Here is a 6,286-nt window from a genome sequence, read left to right on the forward strand (position 1 = left end):
CGACCAGCCACCCTATTATGGGGTCAGCGGCTTGGCCTGCCGCGGCTGCTCCCCCGCCAGGCCAGCAAACCACGCTTCAGCCCGAGGGGTGACCGCAGATATGTGTGCATTTATGCTCTTCCACAAAATCTGTAGTAACCTTAGCTATAGGATTTAAGATTAATAATATGATCTATAAATACATAGGAATTTACATGGAATGAATATTAAGAGATCATTACAAGAGTTTTGATTATAAAACCTAAAATAATTGATATCTATAGAGCTTTATTTTGTGAAGGAACATTTGTATTTCAATATAGATTTAGCATTGGAAAGATTGCCATTTTGCAACAGGTTTTTCAATATTATTTTTTTCATGTGTCCTAAATTAGGTATGCTCTTCTGGTCTTTTTTTTTTTTTTTTTTTTTTGAAGATATCTTTTACTACTACAGACCAGGAGGTTTTATTTTTTAAGAGGATGTATTTTCTTAATTAGCTTCCACTGGGCTGCTTTGACCTCTTTATTTCTAAGATACATATAATGAAATTAAGAAAGGGGGGGCAAAACTAAGTATGCCAGAGCAAACATCAAATCTTGAATGGAAGAAGCTTTGGAAATTGGTATCAAGACACCAAGGATTCCTGTGGTGAGGAAGAGCATTATGAGGATTAGATGTGGGGAGGAGGCAGAGAAAGCTTTTTATTGACTCTGTATTAAAGGAATCCTCAGCACTGCTGACAATATCTGAAAAAACGATGTAATCATAAGATTAAAGTATTCAAGGACCAAGCATGACCTCAGAGACAGGGTAACAAATTCAAGAAAGAAACTCTCACGTGAAAGCGGTGCCAACATGTGAGAGGTATCACAGAAGAACTGACGGATCTTGTTGGATCTTTATATGGGCTTCCTAAGCACATTGCCAGGATTGACTGCCACATAGGAGAAACGACTTAGACAATTAATGATTGACATCTGGTGACACTTTCCAGATGTCATTATGGCTCCATATTGCAGGGGATTGCAAATTGTAACATTGTGGTCATAGGACATAACCGTGAGAAAATCTAGCTCAGCAGATGTAAAAACAAAGAAATAGTATATTTGAGCCACACAACAAAGATATGAGATGGAAACGCTGTGAGTCAGGGAGCTGTTGATATACTTAGGCATAGTGAATGAGAGGTAGCACATTCAAAAAGGAAACATTCTTCAAGAAGAAGTAAATGAGTGTGTGAAAACAAGGATCAAGAGGAATGACCATTATGATGAGAAGGTTCCCCACCAGCACTGCCAGATAAATTAGCATAAAAAGCCTGGGATGCAAGAGCTGTATCTTCCATATATCAGAAAAACGCATGAATAGGAATTCTTTCACTTCTGTGAGATTGCCCATCAGGCAGGGAGATCTGTGATCTGATGGTTGAAGGAAAATATGTAACAATTAAAATGGAGACTTCTGGTTATCTTTACACAGCTGAAAGATGCTGATAGGATTTTAACATAGAAATGTTAAGAGAGATATACCTAATATGCTAAGAATTGACTAGTTAATTTTTAAAAGATCTTTTGACTAGTACTGTACATCTATTATGTAGTAGAAATTATAAATAATATAGTCTGAAATGTTCACCTATACCATTACAACAAATAATTTTTAAAATGCCACACCCTTACAAAGACAAATGACAAGCAAAAAATGCTTGCAATGTGTGTGATAAAGTTCTATCCCTGATTAAGAATGAACTGTAAAATCAAATTAATATAAAAGAAAAATATTAACAAAATATATGAAAAAGTAGTTCAAGAACAGGAACACTAATGATCAATTAGCAAATCAAAAAACACCTTCAAGGTTACTAGAATTAGAAATGCAACACCATATTAGTATGTTGTTTTATGGTGATTGGTTCAGAAAATATAATACATATAGGTCTTAAACCAAAGACTAGACATATAGAAAGAGGGAAATGCCCTTCACTATTGTTTGGTATGTAAGTTGTCTGCCTACTTTGCAGTATCATTTGGGAATATTTGATGCAGGTGAAAATTTGCATGATTTGGTACAGAATGGTCATTTCAAATGAAAATAGTCAAGTTTATAAAAAGGCATATTTTAGAATGTTCACTACAGTGTCTTTAAATTAAATGAAGGTAACCAAAGTCCTCTCTATAGAAGAGTGGAAAATATACATTTTTATATCATAGAATGAAAACTCTGAATCAGTTAAAATGATTTAGATAATACTGCATATATATTTTGAATAATTCAATATAACCTTGGTAAAAAAAGCAAGCTCAAAAAATTACATAAGATGTATTCCCAATTACATGATGTTGAAACATTCAAAGAAACAAAGTATATTATTTATGGACATATATATATGTGTGTGTGTATATATACACACTAGTGTAAAACAGTTCTAGTAGTGAATGCACCTTGCCAAATTAGGTATATGAGACAAGAGAAGGAAAAAATTAGAATAAGGTCAAATTGATTTGAATGTCAAATTATCTTCAATGATTTATTAATTTAATTCATTGAAGCAAAGACAATAATATATTTAGTATTTTAATAAGTTTAAACAATCTTTATATTCTAATTTTCATATATTAGAATATTTCATAACTTTAAAAAATATAAGAGGTCCCCATATACCTTCCACCCCCGTCACCCCACTCCTCCCACATCAACAACCTCTTTCATCATCATGGCATATTCATTGCATTTGGTGAATACAGTATGGATCACTGCTGCACCACATGGATAATGGTTTATATTGTAGTTTACACTCTCCCCCAGGCCACTCAGTGGGTGCCATGGCAGGACATGGGTATATTGATTTCAAATCAATGATATGAATAAAGAATTGAATCCTGCTTTTCAATTTTTCTTTAAATTTCAGTGAAAAGTGAGGGAATTCTCTTCTTTCCATCACAGGTCAAGTATGCTAACACACATAATAAAACCTATGACAATCCAAAGATATGTAAATTATTATAATTTAATAAAAGAAGGTACTGGATACAAAGGTAATGATATATTTTTCTACTACGTTTTTCGTTATTGTGATATTCATTATAAGAAATGTTTCAACAATGAATAGTCATTTTTAATCTGCATGAACTCTTATGTCATCTTTTTATTAATAGAATTTAATGAAGCAAGTAATAAAATGCTTGTTTGGATAATTTTCTCTCAAATTATCCCTTAGACAACACAAAAGTTCACATTCTCTTCCAGTCTAAACCAGCAATAGGAAAGTGTCCCCAAGTTAGCCTGCTTGCAGGAAAGCTAAAATTTAACACAACTATCCCTTGGCAGATTCCTCATATAATTGTTATATAAATATATTATTTTTACTGAAAAGCTTTTGTAAATTAATTTTCTTTGAATTGCAGGCAATTAAAAATGAAGAACATATATTGCTAATTTGCAGGAGTATAAATAGAAGTGTATTATCAGTAAAAAATAAGTACAAACATATATAAAACACATTATGCAAAATATTAAGCAAATTGGTTGATTTCTTCAATAAATATTTTATAGTAATACATATACAAACCTATATCAAACAGGTATAAATTTTTAATTATAGAGTGAATTTTTTTACCACTAAATTATAGGGAATTAAATATTTAATAAAAGATTCCTGCTTCCATGTCTGTCTATTTTAAATTCTTACACCATTTAAGGTATGGAAATAATTTACTGCATTATGGAATTCCCTTAAAGTTAGTGAAAAAAATAATTTGTTATTCTTTGTTCTGAACATATTAATACTTGAGTTGAGGTGACTAGGGCACATTTTGGGTAAATATACTTCAATCATTTACTTTCCCTTTTGACAGGAAAGTATTAGTTCCTGAAAGGGTCTACTGAACAGGACATGAAGGATATGCATACAGAGGTAGTCTGGCCTCTCAAAGTGTTCACAACGAGTACTAAGGATAAAATAATGATGTAATTTAATTTAAGGGATGAAATACATGCCCTAGAACATTTTTAGGTCATTCAACCTCCATCCAATGTAGCAGGATTTACAATGACCTTAAAGGTAACTGACATGGCCAGAAGGATTGCTGGAAAGTGGATCAGGCAGAACATTGGTAATCCTGGCCTTTTTTCTCAACTGGGTACAGTATTCTTCCTTCAGTCCATAAAATTCAAGTATTCAGTTAGTCATAGCCTACCACAAAATCTACTTCCTCTCCACAACTCAACATTTCACTCAAATGAGTAGTAAATCAAGGTCATAAATTTATTTAGGAGAAAGTGTAAGGTCATAAATTTATTTAGGAGAAAGTCATGGGATTGAAGAAGAATTGTGTTCTAGTCCATTCCTGACATGTCTTAGCTATTTGAAATTGATTGCTCATTTCTTTGATAAAATATATAACAAAATTCCTAAGGGGAAACCAAATAATGCTCATCGAGCCTTTGTCTTGGTGCTTTTCTCAGAAATACATCCTTTTGCTGGAATGATTAAATAACTAAACATTTGTCAAATAAATCCCATTTCATAAGTGGGGTAAAATTCGAAGAGTATAAGAACAGAGATAATTTGATGAAAGGACATCTAACTTCTCAATATCTTCTCAGTTTATGGAATAAAGATGAAAAAATATTTTAATGTCTGTCTCTTTATCATAGGAAGAAACTGCTTGATTTAATGTACAACACAGTGACAGAGAGAGGATGATATACAATACATAAAGGGGAGAATCTTTTCTGCCTGTGGTCAACAGAGACAGGGCATCTGGGGTCTGGAGTAGACCAGCTTTTAGAAATAATTCTGAGCATATTGGGCTGAGGAGGAAGCAAATGCTGATAGTAAAGTCACATTAGTTGTGAAGTAGATAAATCTAATAATTTAGTATCTTGTTTCACAAAACAAAACTTTGATAAAATTCAAAATTCTAATATTTGAGTGCACACAGAAAAAATAAGATGATATGATTGATTGCTTTACTTCATCATTTGGCAGTTAAAATGGCTAGTCAATGTAACCTCTCCTTGTAAATAAGTCTGTATACTGTTGACTTCACAGATATCGCAGTCTATTTTCATATTGAAACCAAACCATTGAAAAACTATTGACTTATAAAAAATATTTTGCAACATTTCTACTGCAAATGTGATTGTCCCACAACCAGTGAGAGATAAAACAGATGAATGAATTATGTGTCTCACCAAATATACTTGTTGGAAAAATGTGAGGATTTGTAGAATCTTTGGCAAAAATTTTGAAAGAACTATATTTTGACTTTACATTTTTCAGAAGGAGAAATAGACATGAGAGAAATTTTATTAAATGGTCAATATCATAAAATTAGCCAATCATAGTATCACACCTGAAACTCAGTCTCTCTGACAACTCTTGTCTTTCTGTGCTAGTTATCATCACTATTATTGAATATACAATGATACTCATGATCTTAAGCTATTAGTCCTGAGAAGAGTATAGGTGTTATAAAATGTGAATGAATGGGTACACATTTAATGTGTGTAATTGTAGTTTTCACAGTATGCATAATATAAATAACTGAAAATTTAGAACAACAAATAATGAATGATAAATAAAATTAAGAAGGCCCAACACAGAGGCAATTATGGTAAGCTCATGCCATCAGAACAAAAATCTAAATAATTTCTGTTCCTGAAAATGCCAAGCATGCTCAGAAATCTGAATTCCTACCAATCAGGCATTGCCATTTCCCTTTACTTACACCAGCAAACTTCCTCATTGTTAATCAACCATATGTCATACCATTTTAGGAAATGAGATTTGTATTAACCACTGAAAATGTCCTCCAATGTACTCTAATCCATTTTTTGTGTGTGTATATAAAACCTTGTTTCTCTTTTTATTCATAGAAATTCCTCCCTATCTTGTGGTGATTAGAATCTTCCCAATTCTTGAACTCATTCAATAAATCTCTCTAAGATCTAACCACATTTTGCTCAAAATTTTATTTTAACATGAATGAATTCAGTATTACATCTCAATACAAATTAAAAAAGAGAAATGGGCACACATAAACACAAAAAAAAGAAACATGTTTTTAAAATATCTTGATTTCATAAGGAGCAAAATATCAAAGACTTAAATTAACAATTAATGTGCAAGATTCAAACATGAAGAAATGGTTAAAATTCTACTCAAGGAGATGAAAGAACACTTTCCAAATTGGAAGGATATACTATGAATAAGTTGAATGGCTATATCAATCAGAGGTCAATGTGGTATGAGTTTAGAAAATAATTTGTGTATTCCTAATATTTTTATGCTAAGGTAGAG

General features: G+C 32.0%; 1 pseudogene; it reads right to left on the reverse strand.

Annotated features, from left to right (window-relative positions):
• Nucleotides 1–446: 446 nt before the first annotated feature.
• On the reverse strand, nt 447–1,380 carry LOC105746272 (olfactory receptor 14I1-like; annotated as a pseudogene).
• Between the last annotated feature and the right edge of the window lie 4,906 nt (nt 1,381–6,286).

This window comes from Dasypus novemcinctus, chromosome 16 (assembly GCF_030445035.2).
Source record: "Dasypus novemcinctus isolate mDasNov1 chromosome 16, mDasNov1.1.hap2, whole genome shotgun sequence".
Taxonomy (NCBI): domain Eukaryota; kingdom Metazoa; phylum Chordata; class Mammalia; order Cingulata; family Dasypodidae; genus Dasypus; species Dasypus novemcinctus.